Source organism: Petromyzon marinus, chromosome 56 (genome assembly GCF_048934315.1).
Source record: "Petromyzon marinus isolate PM22_M1 ecotype Great Lakes invasive population chromosome 56, UKy_Petmar_22M1.pri1.0, whole genome shotgun sequence".
Lineage (NCBI taxonomy): Eukaryota > Metazoa > Chordata > Hyperoartia > Petromyzontiformes > Petromyzontidae > Petromyzon > Petromyzon marinus.
The window spans coordinates 4,427,049-4,454,281 of NC_133722.1; the positions used below are offsets into that span (position 1 = coordinate 4,427,049).

Below are 27,233 nucleotides of genomic sequence, written 5' to 3' on the forward strand. Positions count from 1 at the left end.
TACTTTTGAGGCATAAGCAATTAAAGAATAATACTTTAGTCGCCCAGGAACAAAAATTGTGTTGCATCGTGCAATCCACGTGGAATCGATTCCCCAAAATGTCAAACAACAATCGAACAAACCGCGCCCTTCGATTCTATTTTTATCTTTCAAAATCAAAACGATTCACGGGAATCGAACCTCGGCAGTCTCTTTTTTTGTGTTCGGGTACAGGTGGGGGGGGGGTGGAGGAGAAGGCGGGTCAGGAAATCGCCTATCACAATACAAAATCCTCGATCCACGGAATCGAAGCTGCGGTGACGTCACCACCCAGGCGGGCGGGGTGGGTGGAGGGGGAGGGGTAGGTGGAGGGGGAGGGGTAGGTGGAGGGGGAGGGGGGAGGAGGCGACGCGGCCATGAGCGACTGTGGTGGCGGTGTCGGCAGCGGCGGTGTCGGACTGCGCTTCGGGCAGTCCCCTCGGCCCGGTAAGGGGGGTCTCCGGGGCTATCGGTTGAAAGGGCCCCCCCCCCAACCTGCTCCTTCGGCTACCCCCCCCCCCTATCTCTTGCCAGGTCCCCGAGGGTTCCCGGGTTCTCCGTGGCCGCGGCGTTTCGAGGACCCCCCCCCCACCAGCGCCGCCCGCGCTGGGCCACGCGGAGCCCGCCTCGGCCGCCTCCGCCTCCTCCTCCTCATCCCTTCTCCCAACTTCATCTCACTTAACACTCGGCTGGCGGCGGGGAGAGGTGTTGTGGATTCCGAGTTGTTTTATCCGAGGGCGGAGGATTTGTCTCCGTGGAGAGAAATTTTTTTTTTGCCGTTGGCGTTGCTGTGGTCGGTCAACAGTCGGTTGTTTGTTGGGGAGTCGAGGCCTAGTGTCCCGGGTGATCCGTTCGAGCCCCCCCGCCTAGGCTGGATTTCCCGCGGCTCAAGGCTCGCCCTTGCCCGGCGGAGCGAGGCGGTGTAGGGGGGGGGTAGTGGAAGGTCCCGAGGGAGATTTTTTTTTGGGGGGGAGGGGAGGGCGAGGTTCTTGCACGGAGAATTCGTGGCATTTGTCGTGAATCCGGTAGCAGGGACAGTAGCAACAGCAGCGGAAACTGCGATGGCAGCGTCATTAGCATCGGCAGTACTATCGGCATCACCCTAATCATCGGCAGCAGCTTAACCCACACCATCACCAGCGTCGTCATCCTCTCATCAGTGGGAGCATTGAGCAGATTCAGAAGCATGATCATCGGCAGCAACGCCAACGCCAACATTGTCGTTGTAGTCAGCATTATTCGCAGAAGTAGGGCGATCCCGACGTCATCACGAAAGTAATCGGCGACATCACCGCGATCATAGATGATCATCTCCATCACGATCAACGTCATTATTGTTGCTGCCATCATCATCAACACTCATCATGAACACAATCATATCTCCAACATGAATCATCACCGTACTCGTCAAAATCTTGAAGCACCGCCATCATCGTCGTCACAATCATCATTACTCTCCTCGCAATTATGATCAACATCACTCTTCGTCATCGCCATCATCAATCACGAGCATCACCCTCAACACTACCACCACCATAATCTCTTATCTTCCTCATCATTACCCTCACAACCATCATTGCCAGCATCCCCCTCCATTATGCTCGCGAACTTCACATGCCCGTACTCCCACCATTACCCTCGTTATCATCGCCACCATGATCACAATCACGATCTTCATTACCACCATGGCCACCCACCGTCGTCGACACCGCCTGTTATCACAATCTCCGCCACCAATCACGATCATTATCAATCGCCACAATCCTCAATCGCCATCATAATCGCTATCTCCATCATCAGAAGAGTTAACGGGGGACTCGGCCCGTCTTTGTCACGGAGTGCCAACTCCCGGTACGCCCCCCACCCCCCACCCCCATATGGATCTCGAGTCCCAAGTGAGACACGGGGAGGGGTCGGGAGGATGTACGCGGCCTCGTCGCCGTAACGTGGACACCAGGTTTTGTTCTTCTCACGGTCGTTTCTAAGTGGCGCCCAACCACCACAGCGAGACGGGGCTTGTAGTGGTGGGGCGGTCGGAATGGGATTTGATGTGGGATGTACACGGACTCGCCGCGGGAACGTTGAATGTGCTCGATATGTATTTGCCCCCCCCACTGTGAAGGCGATAGAGCGAATGAGTGAGTGAGAGTGATGTGGGTCACGGCGGGAGACGGGTGTGAGACCCCAGGAGGAGGGAGGAGAGGACACGTGTGATTGTGGCGGGCAATCATTTCTTTGTGTGTGTGTGTGCTGTGTTGGATGTGGTGCTTGGTGTGTGTGTGCGCGCGCGTGCGGGTTGTTGTAGTTTTGCGTTTAGGTTATGTTGTGGTATGCGTGTTGAAATGTTTAAGTGTCCTGATGTTTTATTATGATGCGTACTTTCTGTTTTAGTGTGTGTGTGTGCGCCGTGTGTAATGCCGTAATGTTTTAGTGAGTGTGGTTGTGTAGTTATAGTGTAGTATGCCTGCCAATTTTTTCTAAATGTGTAATATTTATGTTGTGTGATTTTTTTTGTGCGTAGTTGTGATGTGTTGTCTGGTGTTCGTTGTATCTTAGTGTGGTGTAGTGTGTGGGCTAACGCTGTAGTGTGTAGCGGTGTGTGTATGCTGTGACGTTTTCGTGAGTGGTTGTTCTGTGTAGTGTAATGTTTTAGTGAGTGTGTGTGTGTAGTGTAATGTTTTAGTGAGTGTGTGTAGTGTAATGTTTTAGTGAGTGTGTGTAGTGTAATGTTTTAGTGAGTGTGTGTAGTGTAATGTTTTAGTGAGTGTGTGTGTGTAGTGTAATGTTTTAGTGAGTGTGTGTGTGTAGTGTAATGTTTTAGTGAGTGTGTGTGTAGTGTAATGTTTTAGTGAGTGTGTGTGTGTAGTGTAATGTTTTAGTGAGTGTGTGTGTGTAGTGTAATGTTTTAGTGAGTGTGTGTGTAGTGTAATGTTTTAGTGAGTTACTGTGTGTAGTGTAATGTTTTAGTGAGTGTGTGTGTGTAGTGTAATGTTTTAGTGAGCGTGTGTGTAGTGTAATGTTATAGTGAGTGTGTGCGTAGTGTAATGTTTTAGTGAGTGTGTGTGTAGTGTAATGTTATAGTGTGTGTGTGTAGTGTAATGTTTTAGTGAGTGTGTAGTGTAATGTTTTAGTGAGTGTTTGTGTGTAGTGTAATGTTTTAGTGAGTGTGTGTGTGTAGTGTAATGTTTTAGTGAGTGTGTGTAGTGTAATGTTTTAGTGAGTGTGTGTAGTGTAATGTTTTAGTGAGTGTGTGTAGTGTAATGTTTTAGTGAGTGTGTGTGTGTAGTGTAATGTTTTAGTGAGTGTGTGTAGTGTAATGTTTTAGTGAGTGTGTGTGTGTAGTGTAATGTTTTAGTGTGTGTGTGTAGTGTAATGTTTTAGTGAGTGTGTGTGTGTATTGTAATGTTTTAGTGAGTGTGTGTAGTGTAATGTTATAGTGAGTGTGTGTGCGTAGTGTAATGTTTTAGTGAGTGTGTGTGTGTAGTGTAATGTTATAGTGAGTGTGTAGTGTAATGTTTTAGTGAGTGTGTAGTGTAATGTTTTAGTGAGTGTTTGTGTGTAGTGTAATGTTTTAGTGAGTGTGTGTGTGTAGTGTAATGTTTTAGTGAGTGTGTGTGTGTAGTGTAATGTTTTAGTGAGTATGTGTAGTGTAATGTTTTAGTGAGTGTGTGTGTGTAGTGTAATGTTTTAGTGAGTGTGTGTGTGTAGTGTAATGTTTTAGTGAGTGTGTGTAGTGTAATGTTTTAGTGAGTGTGTGTGTGTAGTGTAATGTTTTAGTGTGTGTGTGTAGTGTAATGTTTTAGTGAGTGTGTGTAGTGTAATGTTTTAGTGAGCGTGTGTAGTGTAATGTTTTAGTGAGTGTGTGTAGTGTAATGTTTAGTGAGTGAGTGTGTGTAGTGTAATGTTTAGTGAGTGAGTGTGTGTAGTGTAATGTTTTAGTGAGTGTGTGTGTGTAGTGTAATGTTTTAGTGAGTGAGTGTGTGTAGTGTAATGTTTTAGTGAGTGTGTAGTGTAATGTTTTAGTGAGTGAGTGTGTGTAGTGTAATGTTTTAGTGAGTGTGTGTGTGTAGTGTAATGTTTTAGTGAGTTACTGTGTGTAGTGTAATGTTTTAGTGAGTGTGTGTGTGTAGTGTAATGTTTTAGTGAGCGTGTGTGTAGTGTAATGTTTTAGTGAGTGTGTGTGTGTAGTGTAATGTTTTAGTGAGTGTGTGTAGTGTAATGTTTTAGTGAGTGTGTGTGTGTAGTGTAATGTTTTAGTGAGTGTGTGTGTGTAGTGTAATGTTTTAGTGAGTGTGTGTAGTGTAATGTTTTAGTGAGTGTGTGTGTGTAGTGTAATGTTTTAGTGTGTGTGTAGTGTAATGTTTTAGTGAGTGTGTGTGTGTAGTGTAATGTTTTAGTGAGTGTGTGTGTGTAGTGTAATGTTTTAGTGAGTGTGTGTGTGTAGTGTAATGTTTTAGTGAGTGTGTGTGTGTAGTGTAATGTTTTAGTGAGTGTGTGTGTGTAGTGTAATGTTTTAGTGAGTGTGTGTAGTGTAATGTTTTAGTGAGCGTGTGTAGTGTAATGTTTTAGTGAGTGTGTGTAGTGTAATGTTATAGTGAGTGTGTGCGTAGTGTAATGTTTTAGTGAGTGTGTGTAGTGTAATGTTATAGTGTGTGTGTAGTGTAATGTTTTAGTGAGTGTGTAGTGTAATGTTTTAGTGAGTGTGTAGTGTAATGTTTTAGTGAGTGTTTGTGTGTAGTGTAATGTTTTAGTGAGTGTGTGTGTGTAGTGTAATGTTTTAGTGAGTGTGTGTGTGTGTAGTGTAATGTTTTAGTGAGTGTGTGTGTGTAGTGTAATGTTTTAGTGAGTATGTGTGTGTAGTGTAATGTTTTAGTGAGTGTGTGTGTGTAGTGTAATGTTTTAGTGAGTGTGTGTGTGTAGTGTAATGTTTTAGTGAGTGTGTGTGTGTAGTGTAATGTTTTAGTGAGTGTGTGTGTGTAGTGTAATGTTTTAGTGAGTGTGTGTGTGTAGTGTAATGTTTTAGTGAGTGTGTGTGTGTAGTGTAATGTTTTAGTGAGTGTGTGTGTAGTGTAATGTTTTAGTGAGTGTGTGTAGTGTAATGTTTTAGTGAGCGTGTGTAGTGTAATGTTTTAGTGAGTGTGTGTAGTGTAATGTTTAGTGAGTGAGTGTGTGCGTGTAGTGTAATGTTTAGTGAGTGAGTGTGTGTAGTGTAATGTTTTAGTGAGTGTGTGTGTGTAGTGTAATGTTTTAGTGAGTGAGTGTGTGTAGTGTAATGTTTTAGTGAGTGTGTAGTGTAATGTTTTAGTGAGTGTGTGTAGTGTAATGTTTTAGTGAGTGTGTAGTGTAATGTTTTAGTGAGTGTGTGTGTAGTGTAATGTTTTAGTAAGTGTGTGTGTGTGGTGTAATGTTTTAGTAAGTGTGTGTGTGTGGTGTAATGTTTTAGTGTGTGTGTAGGTGTAATGTTTTAGTGAGTGTGTGTGTAGTGTAATGTTTTAGTGAGTGTGTGTGTGTGGTGTAATGTTTCAGTGTGTGTGTAGGTGTAATATTTTAGTGTGTGTGTGTAGTGTAATGTTTTAGTGAGTGAGTGTGTGTAATGTTTTAGTGAGTGTGTGTAATGTTTTAGTGAGTGTGTGTAGTGTAATGTTTTAGTGTGTGTAGTGTAATGTTTTAGTGAGTGTGTGTAGTGTAATGTTTTAGTGAGTGAGTGGTGTAATGTAATCTTTTAGTGAGTGTGTGTAGTGTAATGTTTAGTGAGTGTGTGTAGTGTAATGTTTAGTGAGTGTGTGTGTAGTGTAATGTTTAGTGAGTGTGTGTGTGTAGTGTAATGTTTTAGTGAGTGTGTAGTGTAATGTTTTAGTGTGTGTGTAGGTGTAATGTTTTAGTGAGTGTGTGTGTAGTGTAATGTTTTAGTGAGTGTGTGTAGTGTAATATTTAGTGAGTGTGTAGTATAATGTTTAGTGAGTGTGTGTGTAATGTTTAGTGAGTGTGTGTAATGTTTAGTGAGTGTGTGTGTGTAATGTTTTAGTGAGTGTGTGTGTAATGTTTTAGTGAGAGTGTGTAGTGTAATGTTTTAGTGAGTGTGTGTAGTGTAATGTTTTAGTGAGTGAGTGTGTGTAGTGTAATGTTTTCATGAGTGAGTGTGTGTAGTGTAATATTTTAGTCAGTGAGTGTGTGTAGTGTAATATTTTAGTGAGTGAGTGTGTGTAGTGTAATGTTTTAGTGAGTGTGTGTAGTGTAATGTTTTAGTGAGTGTGTAGTGTAATGTTTTAGTGAGTGATTGTGTGTAGTGTAATGTTTTAGTGAGTGAGTGTGTGTAGTGTAATGTTTTAGTGAGTGTGTGTATGTAGTGTAATGTTTTAGTGAGTGAGTGTGTGTAGTGTAATGTTTTGGTGAGTGTGTGTAGTGTAATGTTTTAGTGAGTGAGTGTGTGTAGTGTAATGTTTTAGTGAGTTAGTGTGTGTAGTGTAATGTTTTAGTGAGTGTGTGTAGTGTAATGTTTTAGTGAGTGTGTGTAGTGTAATTTTTTAGCGAGTGTGTGTATGTAGTGTAATGTTTTAGTGAGTGTATGTGTAGTGTAATGTTTTAGTGAGTGTGTGTGTAGTGTAATGTTTAGTAAGTGTGTGTAGTGTAATGTTTAGTGAGTGTGTAGTGTAATGTTTAGTGAGTGTGTAGAGTGTAATGTTTTAGTGAGTGTGTGTGTGTAATGTTTTAGTGAGTGTGTGTAGTGTAATGTTTTAGTGAGTGAGTGTGTGTAGTGTAATGTTTAGTGAGTGTGTGTAGTGTAATGTTTTAGTGAGTGTGTGTAGTGTAATGTTTTAGTGAGTGTGTGTAGTGTAATGTTTTCATGAGTGAGTGTGTGTAGTGTAATATTTTAGTGAGTGAGTGTGTGTAGTCTAATGTTTTAGTGAGTGTGTGTAGTGTAATGTTTTAGTGAGTGAGTGTGTGTAGTGTAATGTTTAGTGAGTGTGTGTAGTGTAATGTTTTAGTGAGTGAGTGTGTGTAGTGTAATGTTTAGTGAGTGTGTGTAGTGTAATGTTTAGTGAGTGTGTGTGTGTAATGTTTTAGTGAGTGTGTGTAGTGTAATGTTTTAGTGAGTGAGTGTGTGTAGTGTAATGTTTTAGTGAGTGTGTGTAGTGTAATGTTTTCATGAGTGAGTGTGTGTAGTGTAATATTTTAGTGAGTGAGTGTGTGTAGTGTAATGTTTTAGTGAGTGAGTGTGTGTAGTGTAATGTTTTAGTGAGTGAGTGTGTGTAGTGTAATGTTTTAGTGAGTGAGTGTGTGTAGTGTAATGTTTTAGTGAGTTAGTGTGTGTAGTGTAATGTTTTAGTGAGTGTGTGTAGTGTAATGTTTTAGTGAGTGTGTGTAGTGTAATTTTTTAGTGAGTGTGTGTATGTAGTGTAATGTTTTAGTGAGTGTATGTGTAGTGTAATGTTTTAGTGAGTGTGTGTAGTGTAATGTTTAGTAAGTGTGTGTGGGTGGTGTAATGTTTTAGTGTGTGTGTAGGTGTAATGTTTTAGTGAGTGTGTGTGTAGTGTAATGTTTTAGTGAGTGTGTGTGTTGTGTAATGTTTAGTGAGTGTGTGTAGTGTAATGTTTAGTGAGTGTGTAGAGTGTAATGTTTTAGTGAGTGTGTGCGTGTAATGTTTTAGTGAGTGTGTGTAGTGTAATGTTTTAGTGAGTGAGTGTGTGTAGTGTAATGTTTAGTGAGTGTGTGTGTGTAATGTTTTAGTGAGTGTGTGTGTAGTGTAATGTTTAGTGAGTGTGTGTAGTGTAATGTTTAGTGAGTGTGTGTAGTGTAATGTTTAGTGAGTGTGTGTAGTGTAATGTTTAGTGAGTGTGTAGAGTGTAATGTTTTAGTGAGTGTGTGTGTAATGTTTTAGTGAGTGTGTGTAGTGTAATGTTTTAGTGAGTGAGTGTGTGTAGTGTAATGTTTAGTGAGTGTGTGTGTGTAATGTTTTAGTGAGTGTGTGTAATGTTTTAGTGAGTGTGTGTAGTGTAATGTTTTAGTGAGTGTGTGTAGTGTAATGTTTAGTGAGTGTGTGTAGTGTAATGTTTTAGTGAGTGTGTAGTGTAATGTTTTCATGAGTGAGTGTGTGTAGTGTAATATTTTAGTGAGTGTGTGTAGTGTAATGTTTTAGTGAGTGAGTGTGTGTAGTGTAATGTTTTAGTGAGTGTGTGTAGTGTAATGTTTTCGTGAGTGTGTGTAGTGTAATGTTTTCGTGAGTGTGTGTGGTGTAATGTTTTAGTGAGTGTGTAGTGTAATGTTTTAGTGAGTGTGTAGTGTAATGTTTTAGTGTGTGTGTAGGTGTAATGTTTTAGTGAGTGTGTGTGTAGGTGTAATGTTTTAGTGAGTGTGTGTAGTGTAATGTTTTAGTGAGTGTGTGTAGTGTAATATTTAGTGAGTGTGTGGAGTGTAATGTTTAGTGAGTGTGTGGAGTGTAATGTTTTAGTGAGTGTGTGCAGTGTAATGTTTTAGTGAGTGAGTGTAATGTTTAGTGAGTGTGTGTGTGTAATGTTTAGTGAGTGTGTGTGTAATGTTTTAGTGAGTGTGTGTAATGTTTAGTGAGTGTGTGTGTGTAATGTTTTAGTGAGTGTGTGTAATGTTTTAGTGAGTGTGTGTAATGTTTTAGTGAGTGTGTGTAGTGTAATGTTTTAGTGAGTGTGTGTAGTGTAATGTTTTAGTGAGTGAGTGTGTGTAGTGTAATGTTTTAGTGATTGAGTGTGTGTAGTGTAATATTTTAGTGAGTGTGTGTAGTGTAATGTTTTAGTGAGTGAGTGTGTGTAGTGTAATGTTTTAGTGAGTTAGTGTGTGTAGTGTAATGTTTTAGTGAGTGTGTGTAGCGTAATGGTTTAGTGAGTGTGTGTAGCGTAATGTTTTAGTGAGTGTGTGTATGTAGTGTAATGTTTTAGTGAGTGTGTGTGTAGTGTAATGTTTAGTAAGTGTGTGTGGGTGGTGTAATGTTTTAGTGAGTGTGTAGTTGTAATGTTTTAGTGTGTGTGTGTAGTGTAATGTTTTAGTGAGTGTGTGTGTAGTGTAATGTTTAGTGAGTGTGTGGAGTGTAATGTTTTAGTGAGTGAGTGGAGTGTAATGTTTTAGTGAGTGAGTGTGCAGTGTAATGTTTAGTGAGTGTGTGTGTAATGTTTAGTGAGTGTGTAATGCTTTAGTGAGTGTGTGTGTGTAATGCTTTAGTGAGTGTGTGTAATGTTTTAGTGAGTGTGTGTAGTGTAATGTTTTAGTGAGTGTGTGTAGTGTCATGTTTTAGTGATTGTGTGTATGTAGTGTAATATTTTAGTGTGTGTGGTGTAATGTTTTAGTGAGTTAGTGTGTGTAGTGTAATTTTTAGTGAGTTACTGTGTGTAGTGTAATGTTTTAGTGAGTTAGTGTGTGTAGTGTAATGTTTTAGTGACTGTGTGTTGTGTGTTTGCTGTGCTGTGTTGTAGAGAGAGAGAGAGAGACTGTGCGTGTTGTGCAGTTTTCACTCGGGCCAGTGCCAGAACCGTAAAGTACTTATGTACATGCTGTTCCTATATCCACACACTGTGTACGCACACACACAAAGGCCATAACTGTGTGTCCTAATGTGATGCATGTGCATTCTTATACACAGCCACACTTGTACAAGTGTTTGTGCAATGATTGTGTTGTACACAACCACACTCGTACACGTGGGTGTGTAATGATTGTGTTGTACACAACCACACGCGTATACTGTATACATTATTGCAGTGTGTGTGTGTAGGAACAACACACACACACTAGAGATGATGTGGGAAGCGCTAGTGTAGCGTTTAACACCCTGCTCTACGAACCCAGCCACCCGTGTAAGATTCATGCTCACGAACACTAACGTTGGGGATTGTTCGAACCCGTCCTGGGCCTCCCCTAGGTCGACTCGGCATCAGATGAGTACCTGGGTGCTGTGTGTAAACATCGTCACTGGGAGAGACAAAGGCGGTCGGGCGTGGTTGCTGGCCACCCCACACCTCACCCGTGTGCCGTGCCGGCCTTCGTAGGTGCTGCTCGCTAACAGCACTTGCCCCGACAGTCTGTTAAGGCTACACGGTGGTGGAGGGGTGGGGATTTTTGTCTTTGTGTAGTCACAGCCTGTAGTTTAATAACTGCACAGGAGCAGAGGGTCTCGTGCAACAAAGGGCCGCTGTGATGAACGCCAGGCCATTGTGTGGCGAGCGTGTGCATGCGTGTGTGTGTGCGTGTGCACGCGTGTGTGCTTTATATATTATAATAATGATGTCATTTATTTGTTCAGGAAAACATCTCATCGAGTCTCAAAACTCGATCTCTTAAAGCATTCTGCCTCTCCCTTGGGATGACGTTCGGCCAATTTGCATGTTGATGATTTTGATTGTGTGTGTGTGTTTGTTTTGTGTGTGTGGTGTTCTTGTGTGTGTGTGTCCGTGTTTATAATGTGGTGATGTTGGCCACACTGGCTGCTAGCTCTTTCGCAATGCTGACCTGCTGTATAGGTAGGTGCTCGCTAACAACACTTGCCCCAACTGTTTGTGTCGGCTATTCGGGTGGGTGGGACATTTGTCTTTATTGCATGTGTGTTTGTGTGTGTGTGTGGTACGTTGTGTGTGTATACAGTATAAGTACATGTGTGTGCATGTGTATATTGTAACATGTAAGTGTACAATATAGAAGTGTGTGTGTGTGATTTATATGCGAGTACTGCATGTGTATAACGTTTGTTTTTTGTGGTATGTGCATTCACATGTGATGTGTGTGTTTGTGTGGTAAAGGTGTGTACAGTATAATGCGAATCACGTGATGTGAGTGTTCATTGTGTCTGTTGTGTGTGTACAATATAGAAGTGTGATTTTTACATAGGAGTACTGCATGTGCACAACGTATGTTTTTGTGGTGTGTGTTATAGTTGTGTAGAGTATATGCGAATCATAATGCGAGTGTGTGTGTGTACGCGCGTGAATCTGCGCCCGTGCGCGGCCCCCCCAAATAAAAGTGCACCTAGCCTGGCACAAGCGCTGCGGGGTGACGTGACCCTCAACTCGGCTGTGAATGGCGGCTGTTGTGTTGTTATTGTTGCCCGTGTTATTGTGTGTGCGTCAAGGCAGCAACACGTACGGCGCTCCCGTTTGCTGTAAACAACGTACACGGCACACAACAACAACAACACGTGATATATTAGTCTTGTGTTTTTGCCTTTGGGGGTGTGTGTGTGTTTAAGTAATTTACGTTTGTGTATATGTGTGAACGTAAAGTTTGGTATGTGTTTATTTTTATAGTGCGTGTGTAATGCAAGTGCGTATGTGCCTTTTCAATGTGTTTTTATGTACGAATGTGTATGTGTGGTGTAGTGGGGGAGCAGTAGTGTAGTGGTTAGCGTGCTGCGAACCTGGCCACCCGAGTTCGATTCCCGCTCACTGGCCAACACCAGTGACGATTATCTGAACCTGTCATGGGCCTCCCCTAGGTCGACTCAGCCTCAAATGAGTACCTGGTGCAGTGTGTAAACATAGTCACTGGGGAGACAAAGGCGGCTGGGCGTGGTGTTGGCCACCCCGTCCCCTCACCTTCATAGGTGCTCGCTAACAGCACTTGCCCCAACACTGTGAAGGCTATACCGGGGATCTTTGGTGTAGTGGTGCTGTAGTTTGCGCACTGAACTAATCGGCATTACCGACACGGATAACGTCAGTGGCGAGCGATGTCCAAGCTGATCCTTGGCACCACATTCACCGGACCCACGATGACTGGCCTGGGCACGGGGAGGCGCCCTCCACGAGAAGTGGATTTAAAAAAAGGCCTGTACATTATCATCATCATCATCATAATTACACCATCACAGCGTGGAGCGAGTCCCGAGAGAGTGCTAAAATCAGTCCAAGTGCCCCCGTGTCGCTTTGCATGATGGTGCTAGAGGAGGTGACGGGCGGCCGGGGGCGGGGGGGAGGGAAGGCTTTCGTCCAGCAGTGGATTGATCATGGCTAAACGGTGACGATTATAATTGTGAAGTGCCAAGGGGATTGTGAAGCTAGAGCCAGCGAGGGTGGAGGTTGCCCTCCGTTCAACAATCGTTGACGGCCGTCGCGGGAATTGTGCCGGGCCCCCCGCCATCGCGATGACGAGGGCCCCCCCCCCCCCCCCCGCGTGTCCGAGCGCCGTCCATTGCGGTCTGTCGAAGCGTCGTCTCGGTAAATTGCGGGCGGGCTCCGCGTAAATGAAACGACCAAACGGCAATGGGCCTCCGGCTCGCCGGCGGGTTAGGGCGCGCGCACGCCGGAGCCTGCCGCCGGTGCTGGCTCTCTAGCGGTGCCACTCTGAAACGGATCGCCGGACTCGCCGGATTGGAGGATGTCCCCGCAGAGCCCCGCAGAGTGCCGTGCTCGTGCCCGGTGACGATGAAGTTACGTCCGGCCTTTGCGCACAACGCGCTTGCTTACGCGCGCGCCGGGCGCAGAGACGTACTAACACGCACACACACTGGCATGCACGTGCTAACAAGAGACAAAAGGTCACCCGCGGAGCTTTAAAGGACTCTAGGAGCAAGTGCTGGTTAGCGAGCACCTATGAAGGCTGGCACGGCACACGAAGGGGGTGGGTGGCCAGCACCGTGCCATACTTGTACACGCGCGGACGCATGCGTGCACACTAACCCACGCACGCTTGCCGGACTTTCCGTTTTCAAGACGGCGAAAAAAATCCGTCCTAATGCTCAGTACGGTGACTCTTACGATTTGCGCCTTCGATAGTGCTGTTTGTTGCTGGCCAATTGTTGTTCGGGACCTTTGGGCCAGGATAAAAGTGGTTTGTGATGTTGCACAATGAACGGTTGCAAACCTTGGACCGGTTTCAACTCCTAGATATCTGCAGAAGGGTGTGGCCCATTAAACCTGCTGCCAGGCATAAAAGTAGCATTGACAAATTTAATAATCCCCCCCCCCCAACCACCCACATCCCCCCCACCCATCTGCTTCTTGGCAGCCTCGAATCGTTGGTGGAAAGTCCACGTTGCTATGGCAGGAAGCCGTGCGTCTGTCTGTAAACGCAAGCGTTTTTGACTTGGGTCGAAGTAACTCTTCCCGTTTTAGGAACCGCAAGAAGGATGGCCGTGATGATTTGCCGTGTCTATCACCGACCAGGGATTGAGCTCTTATCCTGAGCCAGAGTTGGCTGTGCTGGGTATGAATTATTAACTTGGGTCCTTTAATTTCAGTGGGTTTTCACCGGTATCATAATCCCGTGCAAAAATTGTACGTGTCTATGTAAAAAATATATACAGCAGAACCCCTCTTAACGGCCACCCCTGTTAACAACTAATCGCTTAACGATGGGCCTCCATAGAGCCCAATGTGTAGTGTATAATGTAGTGTTTATTGTAGTGTATAGTGTAGTGCCTGCATAGACTCCAATGTGTTTTCCCTTAGCAACCATTCCCCTGTTAACGACGGGCTGTTGTAGATACAGCAAATATTATTGAATGCATTGAATAACCATGTTTATTTTAATATTATGTGTTTATAATGTTGTTAGTATCTTTGTGTGTTCATTTAAATTGTGCAAATATAAAGTAAGTATTTTGGGTGAAAAAGGGGCAACTTTCTATAGTATCGTGACGAATTAAGCCTTGAACGTGTTTCTTATACTCGCTTTGCGACCCATTCGCTTAATGACTGGTTGAGTTGGAATCAATAATTATCGTCGTTAAGAGGTGGGGAGGGGGGGGGGTTTCTACTTTGGATATATATCGGTGTCCCAACCTGCAGTTTTCACCGTGAAGTATGGTCGAATGTGCCCTCGCGACAGACGCAGCTTTTTGAGGAGGCGTTCATCCAGCAGTCGACTGACGTGCCTGACCTACGCGTGATGTCTGTCCGCGTCGGGGTTTTTTTTTCTGGCGGAGCCAGGAGAGAACTCGAGAGACCACGACGAGAGAGAGAGGGAGAGGGTGGGGACGTTGGGTAGCGGTCTCATCATTCCGGCCATCCTGGGTTCGTCACCAAACTGACAAAAGCTACAACGAATAATATAGGGTACAGCAAGCGCTCTGTTTGGTGGGCTTAGCAACTTCGGGGAGGGAGGTGGGTGGGATTGGGGGGCGGCGTGGGTACCAATTGTCTTGAATGAGCGGGAGGGGGGGCTGATGGGTTGGGGGGGGTGCTGATTGGGGGGCTTCTATACCGAAAATGTTTGGCGAGGTGCCCCCCCCCCCGTGTTTTTATAATGAATGCAGCTGCTGCAGGAGCGTGTCCTCCGTTGTGGGGGGCACAGCCCACCCCCCGCGTGCGAGTGTCCGTATATCCTAGGCGACTGCTTGGTGGATTGGCACTCCCCCCCCTTCCCTCCCTCCGTTCAACGGTCCCGTGGCGTCATTCGCAGGAGATTTTTTTTTGACAAATTGTCCGGCCGATGCAGCCACGTAAAGCTAAATAAAGACTCTTGATTCTGTGTTGGTAGTGGTGCATAAGCTCAAATGATAAAAACAACGACCCGTGCCAATAACAATGCCGCTCGTGTGTGCGTGTGGGCCCTTAAACAAACAGACTAGTTGACGTTTCGTGCACTGAACCTTCTTCACCGCAGAGCCACTCCAAACCTCTGAGCCACTGGACCCCTCTGGCCTCTGTGCTGTTAAGAACGGCTATTGCCTGAAATCTCGCCTACGATACACTATTTTTCTTTTAAAGGCCACACACGACGAATTTGTTGAGTTGTGTGTTGAACTTCTTTTCGCACCGTGCGTAGCCAACTGCACTAATCGGAGGTGCGGGGGAAGGGACAACAAACTAACGCACTAAAAGCAGTTCTCAAGAAATGATTTTGTCAATCTAGATGATGATTTACAAAGTGCACAGCTCACACTGGCTTCCTGATATCGGAATGAGGAGCGTTCCAGACGGCCGCAGAAGCAGCGCATTCCGGTGACTGTCTTTGGTGGTTTTGCCGTTGGCACGAGCGGGGCCAATGCGTGCCGACGTCAAAGCTCCAAATTTGCCACGTTTCTAAAACGGCAGCCCAAGTTAGCCCGGTCGTGAATCTACGGGAGAAATTAATTGCCTTCGACCGCGACATCTTTCGCGGGACCCTCCTGACGAATGATGTTGAGACTCGGCGAGGCTCTCCTGGGCGAACGCGCGCGCGGTCGCTATGAATAAATCTCGGCACACCGATCGGTTGAAGCCACCGCGGTGGTGGTGTGGTCGTCGTCGTTTACGGGGCGGGCTGGACCTGCGATCCAGAGATCGTTGGATCCGATTCCGTCTCCTGGTGTGGCGGTCGAAACGAGGGGTGGGGGGGTGGGCGGCAAATTTCTACAAACCTCCCACCTCTGTCTTCCCTGGTCAGTATAGATGGGTTCACCGCAGTCTGTGGCAGGTCGTGTGTGGTGGGATTAAAGTTTGGGTCCTCCCACCTCTTCCAACAATGTCAGCGCTGGAGAGTAGACCAAATGGGCCCCATCTATAGCGGAGGCCCTTTGTGCCAGCAGTGGCACGAGCAAAGCGGTTGCAGAGCTGCCCCTTTACCGCTTGCATATCAGTGGGATTCTCCGTGGGCATGTGTGTCTTACTGTGGGAAGCGGTGGCGCAGTGGTCAGCGCATCTGCTCTACGAATCCGGCGACCCGAGTTCGATTCCCGCTCGCAACAGAAGCGAATATTTGAACCGTCCCTGGGCCTCTGCTAGGTAGACTCGGCCTTGAATTAGCACCGAGAGTACGGCGTGTAGATTTGAATACTTAGGAGACAGGTGGTCGGCTGTGTGGCACTGGCCACCCCCCCCCTCCACACACCCCCTTGTGTGCCGTGCCGGTCTTCGTAGGTGCTCGTGAACAGCACTTGCCCCAACAGTCTGAGCCTTTAGGGGGAGATGTTTGCGTGTTACTGCTTCAGAGACTATTGTGGGGCAGTTCCACATATTAGGCGACCTCACAGTCGACATTTCATAATCGTCCTAACGACGCGCACGGCAGTGTCGATTTGAAGCGCCTAATTTGCCCAGAGTTTTGAGAAAATCTGGCTTACTTATAAAACGAGGCAATGGTCTTGACACATGCACGGAACTGAACTGGCACCACCATCGCCACCCCCATGCTGGCGTGGATGAGCCGAGTCCTTTGGTCCGAGGGCCCCACGATGTTCCGGGTGAGAGTGTATCCCTTTTATCAAGAAAGGTGAATGTTATTTCCGTCTGATTTGCAGTATCCCCAATCGGTTGTGCCCATGCGTAGCTCTCCGATGCGTGAACGGGTTGCGTACCGCGTATTGTTTGGCACGATGTCCGACGTTCCGCTCCGCGTGCAGGCGGTGATGGTGCCAGTGTTGGTGGTGGCAACATCACCGGCGTCGCCGGCACCATCGCTGCCGGCACAATTCACCGCCAACTCCAAATAAATCCGAACATGGGGAAGCCACGTGTAATGCGCTCATGGTTTGTGATGTCGCGGCTGCTGTGAGAGTTTGTGGTGCCGCTGTTGTGTGGCTGACTGTGTGAGTGTGGCTGACTGCGTGTGAGTGTGTGTGTGTGGTTGACTGCGTGTGAGTGTGTGTGTGTGGTTGACTGCGTGCGAGTGTGTGTGTGGCTGACTGCGTGTGTGTGTGTGCGTGTGGCTGACTGCGTGTGAGTGTGGCTGACTGTGTGTGAGTGTATAAGAATAGGTTTTACCCTTTTTGGCAATAATACAACAGTTGTGTTCAGATGTTAAAACACCAAATTGAAACCTTTTGCAAGGAATCATGTCTGCATTAACCAAAAACTAACAGAAAACATGCTTTGATAGTATCAGAGCATGTTTTGTTTATGTTTGCATGTTCACCACAAGGACATGTGGTTAATGCAGACATGATTCCTTGCAAAAGGTTTCAGTTTGGTGTTTAAACATCTTAACACAACTGTTATATTATTGCCAGAGGGTAAAACCTATTATCATATTTTGATACTGGCAAGGGGGAGGTCCCTTGATGCGTGTGAGTGTGGTTGACTGCGTGTGTGAGTGTGGCTGACTGCGTGAGTGTGGCTGACTGCATGTGAGTGTGGTTGACTGCGTGTGTGAGTGTGGCTGACTGCGTGAGTGTGGCTGACTGCGTGTGAGTGTGGTTGACTGCGGGTGAGTGTGGTTGACTGCGTGTGTGAGCGTGGCTGACTGTGTGTGAGCGTGGCTGACTGCGTGTGAGTGTGGCTGACTGCGTGTGTGAGTGTGGTTGACTGCGGGTGAGTGTGGTTGACTGCGTGTGAGTGTGGTTGACTGCGTGTGTGAGTGTGGTTGACTGCGTGTGTGAGTGTGGTTGACTGCGTGTGAGTGTGGTTGACTGCGTGTGTGAGCGTGGCTGACTGCGTGTGAGCGTGGTTGACTGCGTGTGTGAGTGTGGTTGACTGCGTGTGTGAGTGTGGCTGACTGCGTGTGAGTGTGGCTGACTGCGTGTGAGTGTGGTTGACTGCGTGTGTGAGTGTGGTTGACTGCGTGTGATTGTGGCTGACTGCGTGTGATTGTGGCTGACTGCGTGTGTGAGTGTGGTTGACTGCGTGTGAGTGTGGTTGACTGTGTGTGAGTGTGGCTGACTGCGTGTGATTATGGTTGACTGCGTGTGGTTGACTGTGTGTGAGTGTGGCTGACTGCGTGTGAGCGTGGTTGACTGCGTGTGTGAGTGTGGTTGACTGCGTGTGTGAGTGTGGCTGACTGCGTGTGTGAGTGTGGCTGACTGCGTGTGAGTGTGGTTGACTGCGTGTGTGAGTGTGGTTGACTGCGTGTGTGAGTGTGGCTGACTGCGTGTGAGTGTGGCTGACTGCGTGTGAGTGTGGTTGACTGCGTGTGAGTGTGGTTGACTGCGTGTGAGTGTGGTTGACTGCGTGTGAGTGTGGCTGACTGCGTGTGTGAGTGTGGCTGACTGCGTGTGTGAGTGTGGCTGACTGCGTGTGTGAGTGTGGCTGACTGCGTGTGAGTGTGGCTGACTGCGTGTGAGTGTGGTTGACTGCGTGTGTGAGTGTGGCTGACTGCGTGGGTGATTGTGGTTGACTGCGTGGGTGATTGTGGTTGACTGCGTGTGAGTGTGGCTGACTGCGTGAGTGTGGCTGACTGCGTGTGATTGTGGCTGACTGCATGTGGGGGGTGGTCGTGCAGCGCGATGACCCAGGTGACCCAAGTTTGATTCCCGTTCACGGCCAACATCAGTGACGATTATCGGAAAATAGGTCTGGGCCTCCCCAAGGTCGACTCGGCCCCAAATGAGCACATGGTTGCGAGATGTGTAAAAATCACCACTGGGGAGACAAAGGCGGCCTTCACAGGTGCTACTCGCCAACAGCACTTGCCCCCATCAGTCTGCTAAGGCCATGGGAGGGGGGTGAGGATCTTCGTCTTTGTGGCTGACTGTGCGTGTCTCCCTCGCAGGGAGGGCGAACGAGCGCCTGTGACGTCATCGCGAGGACGCACGTGAGCAGCGACGCCACACGAGGTACAACGTGAGTGGGGGCCCGGTGGGTCGTTGGGTGGCATGCAGGTCGCAGGGGTCGCGGTGGGGGGGTCCCTGCAGGTCGTGGGGGGGGGCCCGCAGGTCGCCGGGGGGGGGTCGCAGGTCGCGGGGGGGGGGGGGGCGGAGGTCGCGGGGGGGGCGGAGGTCGCGGGGGGAGGCGGAGGTCGCGGGGGGGTGTTGCAGGTCGCGGGGGGGGGGGCTGCAGGGTAAATTGGGGGGGCTCTGTCACCTCCATCTTCCAACACGTCGGGCCGGCGTGGAAGAGGAGACCAAACCACCCCTCTTTTACAGTTCCCTCTGGTGGAGGGCCCTTCCGCCAGCAGCGGCGTGAGCGGGCACTTGCAGGGGCTGCGCCTTGCGTAGCCGCACGTTGTATTGCCGTTATTCAACCGAGCCGATGGGGCTTAACAGACGCTCGCGTGTGTGTGTGTGTGTGTCGGTGTTTGCGCGCTCGCGTGTGGGTCGCGAACGTGTGCGCGGTGCGTATCTGCGTGCGGTGCTCCGGACCCGTTGGTCTTGCGTAACGCGGCTTGGCATGTTTGCTTTTGCGTGCCCGCGGAGATGGTAGAAGATAGTGCGGGGTTGGCAGCCAGGGGCCATCGTCGCTCACGGCGCTACCCGGATGGCCCGTAGCGATCCCGCACACAGGGCACTTTCCAGTGACGACCCTGGCGTCGTTCGTGTGTTCAGAAAAATCCTCATGGGATCCTCGGCACTTGGTCACTCGGGACTCGGGGGCGCGGGGGCGCGGTGACGCGGGACTGACAGCGGCTGTTGGCGATGGAGCCTCGGGCAGGGGAACAACTTTGAACATTCAACTCGGAAGGAGTTGTCTAGATTACAGCAGCGGCGCTGAGCAGTGTTGCTTGAGCAAGCGACTTTTTGCTTTAGTCCGTGGGCCCAGACCCCAAAAAAAATCACTTATTGTGGTACCACCTGAGGTGGCAACGTCTTGTAATGATTTTTGTAATCCTCCATATGTGTGGGACATATTCTGATATGATCACCTTTGCGGAGTTGCAGCTTAGTTGTAGTTACCATGTGAAGAAGGTAACATTGTTATCAAGCTCTGTGTACATAGATGGTGTTAACAAGGGTGACCAAGTCCGGAATCACTACACAGTGCATTAATGTATACTACTACTGCCACCACAGTAATACCATCAGAATCACCGCCCTGTGTCACTCATCAAACTGCTGGTCTTTCTCGTCATCTGACTCCCCCGAGTTCAAAGTCAGGTTCCGGATCATCCTGCAGTTTTTTTCTTACTGCAGGTCTGTAACCTGCACATGTCTGTGCATGTCAGTCAATTTGACAGGCACGTGCAGCTTGGCATTTTACATGTACGCACACACTGACGTGCTAACAGTTCCAAGGCCACATCTGGTGCGGGTGGGGTAGCGCATCCAGTAAATGGCCAGCTTGCCGTCATCGGCTGTCCATCCCATACTCAGTAGGGCTTGGCACCACAGGGTTAGCCTGCAGACAGCACTTCCAGATATCTGCCTGATGGTTGGCTCGTTGAACATGCGCGAAGAGACGGTCTCTGCATGGTGGCGGCTGGCTGGACTCGACTTCTCCCCTATTGGTGCAGAAGAGCTGGTGTAGCACAGTTCGTTCACCTCACCAGTGCTGCTCTTAGCAACATACATGCGGCAGGTGAACTGCTCAATTGTTTGGAGCAGCTCATCGTTCACATTCCATGACCGCCCCAGTCTCTTGGGCAGGAAGTGTCCTTTCTCACCGTCTTCAGGGCATTTGGTGTCGCAGCCTGTGAAGGCGTGTTAGCCAATTAGGCTGTCACAGAGGCTGTCTCCAGGTGACCTTGCCAGTTTGCTGATATCGACAAACCGCGTGCAGTTCTGTGTCCCACACTTCTGGTAGATGGGACAGGTGATGTCCTTCTGGAAGCCAAGGCAAAGCAACCATGACATCAGTGTCCTCAGCTGTGATGATAACTGCCTTTGAGGCCATATTTGCTGCATGCAATGCATGCAGGAGCAGACGGGTGTCCGCTTACTTCATGCGTGTAGTGCAGCCCTGCTACTTCCTCACACTCATCTTCTGTCAACTTGTAGCAGGTTTCCTCACAGGTCATGTACAACACATTGCCACGCAGCATCTCTCTGTATCATGGCAGTTTCCACTCTTCCACCAGAAACTTGATGAGACTGGTCTTGTCGGAGGGACTGCACAGGGATTTCCTCCACTGCTGGACGTGGTGTCCCCCTGCAAGGTTCTTGTACTGGAGAGTGGTATCTGTACCCCAGTTCAGTCGTTCAGCATCTTTGATCGAAGTCTTGTCAGTAGACGTCAAAAACAACATCAATCCTCTCACTCTGTGCCCCCTCGTGGAGGACCTGGGTCAAGGCTGACTCTGCCACCTGTGGCAAAGGTTTTGTTGTTGCCGTTCATTGTTTGGACCAGGCTCATCCCCATCAATGATGGAAGTAGATGGGGTTGGGATGTTCTTCTGCAGGAGACGCATTGTTTTCAATCTTTCTGGCAAGTGCAGCTTTGTTCGTTTTTCGTAGGGACCCATCAGCATTTGCCAGTGCCCATGGCAGTGGGCCCAGTGGGTGGGCAAGGACATCCTTTTTTTATAATAAAGGTTTTTGGGTCAAATCGCGTTATTTATAAATGTGTCGTAACCCTCCACCACCCGACACGGCCAATCGGCAAAAAAGTGTCACTTTGACAAAAGACAAATAGTTCACTACTTTAGCCCACCGGTGTGTTGAAGAGTGGTTTGAGTACGTCGTTTCGCTGGTAATTACATCCAGCATCATCGGGCAATTCGCCAGAATGGTAAAGCCCTCACTTGCTCCCGGTCTTAAATAGAGCAGCAGGGTGACGTCATCATTTAACTCATTCGGGTGCAGTGATTTGAGGCGGAGGGGGGGGTATTGTAATCCTTCATATTCACCTTCCTGCTCTCAGGCCACCAGGATCATGTGGCTGAACAGGTTTCTATCTGCCTTCAGAACCACATCCTGTGCTCTTGATATCCTCTCTCAATTTGATGCCTGCTTTGGCTAATAACATCTTGAGCACCGCCAGTTTTGAGAGGCCGATTTTCTTTGGTAAGTTCCCTCATGGACAGGTTATCTGGACAGAGGAGGAGTTTTCCTTTCCCGTCAGCGAAGATGTGCAAGGCTCCAGCAAACGGACTCTCCGGATTTCGCCTTCTGTGCTTCTTGGTTGATTCCTTGACTTGGACAATGCCTAGGGAGTTGATTGAAGCAACCAGTCTCGAAGTGTGATCAGTCATTGTCATCACTTGAGGATTGCCAAAACGCTCCATCCTGATGAAGAGGAACAGCTCCATTGTATGATTGATTCACAGCGGCTTCGTGCTGGGCTGCAGCATCATTATCTTCATTGCTGGCAACCTCTTCTTTGGAAACCTCTTTGGTGTACATGACCTGCGGTAGTGCCCTTCAGCTGCTACAATGTCCCTACTCACAATGGCAAGGATTCTGCTGTCCTCCTGATCTTTGCATCGGCTCGCAGTTCTCGACCACTGCACCGGTGCTTCTCTCGTATCCTTTCCCTTGGCCATAATTTGTTGGTTTTCTGACACAAATATGCACTCTGTGTCATAAAGTACTTGGATGTACTCGGGGGCATGTCGAGCTGTTCTCTTAGATTCCTTCTCTTCAGCAGAGCCACTGTCACTTTGCTTTTCTTTTTGCAAGGACGCCATCAAGAACTTTCTTCACGGTGAAGATGCTGCGACACTTTCTGCGGTAGTATGTTTCTGGAATGTGTCCCTCGGGAATGTCTTTTTGCCGGTTCCAAAACTGGTGCATGATTTCGTATCCGAGCTGCCCTGAGTAGAATTCTCCAGGAGTCAACACTTTGTGGTGGCACCGGCTTATCTGTATCATCAGAACAGTGGATGATGCACTCCAACCATGGTCGCTTTGCTAGTGGGTTGTTCCTTGCTTGTTCACCGTGGGCCCATATTCAGTTGGTTTCCACCTGCACCATGCAGTACAATCAGAAATAATCATTACTTTGATGCAAAACCCGAATTAATTTGTCAGTACTTTGGTTACGCATTGACGGAAGCAGAGAGTTACAACGCAAAAGCAAAATTAACATTATGATGAAGGGTAAAATTCATCTTAAATAATCTTAATTAAATTAAGGGCAGGTGCTACAGGTGAATAGGCAAAAACAAAACTCCAGTCCTTTTATCAGAATGAAAACATTACCAGATGAATATACACAAAAATATAAGATTTTTTTGTATTGTGACTTTCCACCCATTCTTTTATGCATATTGTGTGTTATCTCATTAAATATGAACACATTTGCATTTTATGTAAAACACTAGTGGCTTAGTAGATGAAGTCAGAACTTAATTGGTTTGTTTTAATGTGATCAATAACTAACTGGTTCCATCTTTGTTCTTTCAGTAAAGTCACGTAGAATGAGAATAAAACAATAAAACAAAATAAGACAATAAAATTCTCGTTCTACGTGACTTTACCGAAAGAACCAAGAAGACGAATCCTTTCAGTCACGAAAGCTTTAAATCGAAACTAACTGCTTGGTAATCTACAGAGGCTTTTGTCAAAATATTGTTCTTTCGTTTAATTATGTGAAAATATACTTGACACATGCTAAAAAAAAACACGATTTTCGCCTATTTTTTTAGATATAATACCACAAAATGAAAATGACAAAAGATTTAAAAGAATCCCTCTGTACATTTCTAGCTATTCCAAATAGGAAGCAGTATGTCGAATTATGTGGCTTTAACTATTATGAAACACGAGTTGTCAAACTCGGCATGCAGAATGCCATTTTGAGAAAATCGCAATGCCAGAACCGGCATTGCGATTTGAGAGTTATACTTGTGTCTTATTGCCATGACAGCAAAGTAAATAGCCATATGTGACTAAGCTAGGCATCTCCTCCAGCGAATAAGCGTTTCAATGATATGCGATTCAACTCGGTTATTTCTACAAACGCGGAGACAAATTGCGATGAAAGATGCAAAAAAACCCGCTAATTTAAGACTTTGTTTACTTGGCGAAGTTTGTATAAAATCGTAAAAACAATAAAGTTATTTCTAACACAAGCAATCGTTTTCAGGTGAAAAAAAAAACGGTTGCTTGTGTTGCGATTGAAACGTCGTGATTTAGATTTTTGTTATTTTTTCTATCTACGTGGCTTTACCGAAAGACCCGAAGAATATTAATTCCTGCAGTCACGAAAGTTTTAAGTCAATTGTGTGCATGTTATGGAAGTTTACAATTTATTGATGCAAAATGTAACAAAATATAAAAATTGACGAACTGAACAAAAATCATTATTTTTTTGCCTGTAGCACCTGGCCTTAACTAGTAATCTTAACAGGAACATTAACAATACATTGAGGGTAAAGTTAGCGCTTCAGATAGCTCTACTGAACAGAAATAATACAGAACCACCAGTACTTGCCTCACCTGCCAGTAAGTGATCATGAGCAGACAAGCTGCTAGGAACAGAAGGAAAACAGAGAGCGCCAATCTATTACAGACTTCACTAAGTCACTGGAATTGAAGAACAAGTGCAAATAAATGCAAGAATACGTATGAAATACATGCCTTTGGGACGAACATCCATTTGTAAGTTATTTGTTGTCTTAATTAGCAGCAGAGGTGTTGGAATGTTTTATTTGTAACGTCCGGGCAAATAGGCGTGATTGCGATATGTGCAAAAACAGGTTTCCTGCGAGAAAAATTAAACAGCTGCTCATTTGGAAAGGTTATCGTGTATTACTTTGCTTCTTTTGGTGTCACAAATAAAATGGCACCATTTAAGTTTTGCCACCTTGGGTAGTACCGATATCTGATCTGTGTGAGTGAGTGGATGAGTGAGTAGGTGAGTGAGTGAGTGGACGGGTGTGTGAGTGTGTGAGTGGATGAGTGAGTGGGTCAGTGAGTGAGTGTATAGGTGTGTGTGAGTTAGTGGATGGGTGTGAGTGAGTGGATGAGTGAGTGGGTGAGTGAGTGAGTGGACGGGTGTGTGAGTGAGTGTGTGAGTGGATGAGTGAGTGGGTCAGTGAGTGAGTGGACGGGTGTGTGAGTGCATGTGTGAGTGGATGAGTTTAACTCGTGGTTTAGTGGTAATTAATTGAAGGTGGAGGGGTTACCAGCCCCTCGCACCCGTCCAGAGCCCCCGTTTAGCCCCTGTGGTGGACAGATGCGGTTTCAGCAAAGGGCGGTCCTGCACAGATGCCATATTTTCTGTCCGTCTGCTACAGCAGAGGTGTAGGGAATTCCAACAAGACCTACATCTCTGCTTTATTGACCTGGTCAAGGCCTATGATACCATCAGTAGGCCTGGGCTCTGGGTTGTTCTTCGTGCTTTTGGAGTACCTGACCCTCTGCTCACGATCATTAAGGACCTTCATGATGGTGAGCGGGCCCGGGTAAAACTACGTGGCCGGGAGTCAGAGCCATTCCCTGTACACCTTGGGGTGCGACAGGGATGTCCTCTGGCTCCCACATTATTTAACATCTATTTTGATCACGTAGTTCGTGAAGCCTTCAATAACTGTACCGGGGGAATCTCCATATGGTACAGATATAATGGGAGGCTGATGGACGCCCGGGTGCAGTCAAGGGATGGCTCCCTATTGCTCAACCACGTTATGTATGCCGATGATTTGGTAATAGCTGCTCATTCAGAGGAGGAGTTGGAGACGCTGCTGCTGAGACTGGAGCGTGCCACTAAGAGGTGGGGCCTTACCATCAGCCCCACCAAAACTAAGCACCTGCCTGGGTATTTTGTACCATCGGACACTCCACCCCCACAACTCCCAATCGGTGATGGGGCAGTTGTGGAGAGAGTGGAGAGTTTCCCATACCTGGGCAGTGTGCTTATGACCGGCTCCAGTTTAACAGCAGAGGTCTCACTCCGAATCAGTCGAGCGGCAATATCTTTTCATCGGTTGCGTAACGCTGTGTGGAAGCTACCTGGTCTGTCGCTCCGCACTAAGCTTCAGGTCTTCTCGGCCACGGTCATTCCCTCCCTTCTCTACGCTTGCGAAACGTGGACCCCCCTAATGGAACATCTTCGCCGGTTAGAAACATTTAGGCTGGCCTGCCTACGATCCATCCTGGGTTTAACCAGACTGGATTGTGTGAGGAGCTCACAAATCCTTGAAAGATCTGGGCAAGGTCCCATCGGTGAGCTCCTCCGGCGGGGAAGCCTGCGATGGCTGGGTCATGTAGCCCGCATGCCCAGCCACCGCATGCCGAAACAGCTTTTGTTCGGCCGGATTGAGGGGGCTAAGCGGGCGCGGCACGGGCTAGAGAAGAGATGGAGTGATGTGGTACAGGAGGACGTGGAGTTGAGTGGACTTGCCGATGACTGGTACCAGCGGTGTCAAGATCGGCCTCTGTGGAGGAGGCTCGTGAAGGACGCTACTGGGCAGTTGGAGGTAGTCGCCCTCTAACAACAACGGAGGGCGGAGGAGCGAAGCTCACAACAACGAGCGGAGCGCCGGGTGGCTAAAGCACAGCAGGTTGGCACAGTAGGGGGCACAGGTGGTGCATCAGCCAGTCATCTCAGTCAGTCGACCCGTGGCACCTGGGTCTGCCCCGTGACCTCCTGCCAGCGGGCGTTCGACACTTCACGTGGCCTCAGGGTGCACAGCCTGGCACAAGCGTCGTGGTGACGTCACCGCCACTTAGTGGCGAATGGCGGTTGTTGTTGTTGAGTGGATGAGTGAGTGGGTCAGTGAGTGAGTGGACGGGTGCGTGTGAGTGGGTGAGTGAGTGAGTGTGTGAGTTGATGAGTGAGTGGATCAGTGAGTGAGTGGACAGGTGTGTGTGTGTGAGTGGGTGAGTAAGTGTGTGAGTGAGGGCTGTTACGAGCTGCAATGTGCTGGTGGTTGGTGGCGGTGGATGAGACGGGGGGGGGGGGCACAGTCCGTGTCTGGTAGATAGACGGAGTCCTCAAAACGGGCGGTGGAATCAACGAATTGAAGTTGACGGGAATAGCAACGACGGTCGTGGTGGCAATAGAAGGGTGGAACAGAGGCGGCTGACCGCCAGCGAGCAAGCGATTGACTGAAGTGAATGCTGGATCTGAGAGAGATCTCCCTCCCTCCCACTGCATCGCGGCTCTTTGTGTCCCCTGCGCTTGACCGGGAACCGTAACCGCGTGCGTCCACAGCGGTTTGTTTATCAACATTTTCGCCATCTGTTTTTTTTTTTGTGCGTGAGCGGGTGCTGGCTGCCCCCCTCCGCCCGCCCACTCCCCCCGTCCCGTAACGGTTCGCCCTGGACCAGGCCGTGATTTGATTTCTAATGACCTGGCCAGGGCTTCTGGAGGCTGCCGAGTCCACGCTGCCGCCCGCCTTTGTTGGCGCGGGCGCTCGTGTGTTGTGCGATGACACAGTTGCCAAACTAAAAATAACTCCTCAGGGGTTTTAACTGCGTGTGTCGTGCACGAGTTGTCTTGTGCGCGTGCAGTACAGTGCATGGGGGAGCGGTGGCGCACTGGTTAGCGCGCCGTGCGACAAACCCGAGTTCCATTCCCGTTCACGACCGATAACAGCGGCAGATGTTTGAACCGGCCCTGAGCCGCTCCATCCCCCACCACCCCACAGGCCCCCCAGGTTCATTCGGCCTTAAATGCAGTGTGTACACATCAGCACGTGGGAGACAAAGGGGGTCAGACATGGTGCTGGCCGCTCACCCCCTCATGCGCCATGCCAGCCTTCATAGGCAGTAACGAAACACCGCTTGCCCCAACAGTCTATTA

General features: G+C 47.8%; 1 protein-coding gene across 9 annotated transcripts in view; it reads left to right on the plus strand.

The window, feature by feature from the left end:
• Positions 1-361: 361 nt before the first annotated feature.
• The window catches only part of LOC116954716 (uncharacterized), a 54,517-nt gene continuing 27,645 nt past the window's right edge, over positions 362-27,233 (plus strand). For 7 of the 9 annotated variants that reach the window (XM_032975440.2, XM_032975446.2, XM_032975448.2 and 4 more), the window contains exons 1-2: positions 362-465; positions 18,382-18,445. The gene's annotated coding sequence lies outside the window, so the exon portion shown is untranslated. Of the gene's footprint in view, positions 466-997; positions 1,870-12,151; positions 13,180-18,381; positions 18,446-27,233 lie in introns of those variants that run through there. The other 2 variants (XM_076052486.1, XM_076052485.1) reach the window with 2 other exon arrangements.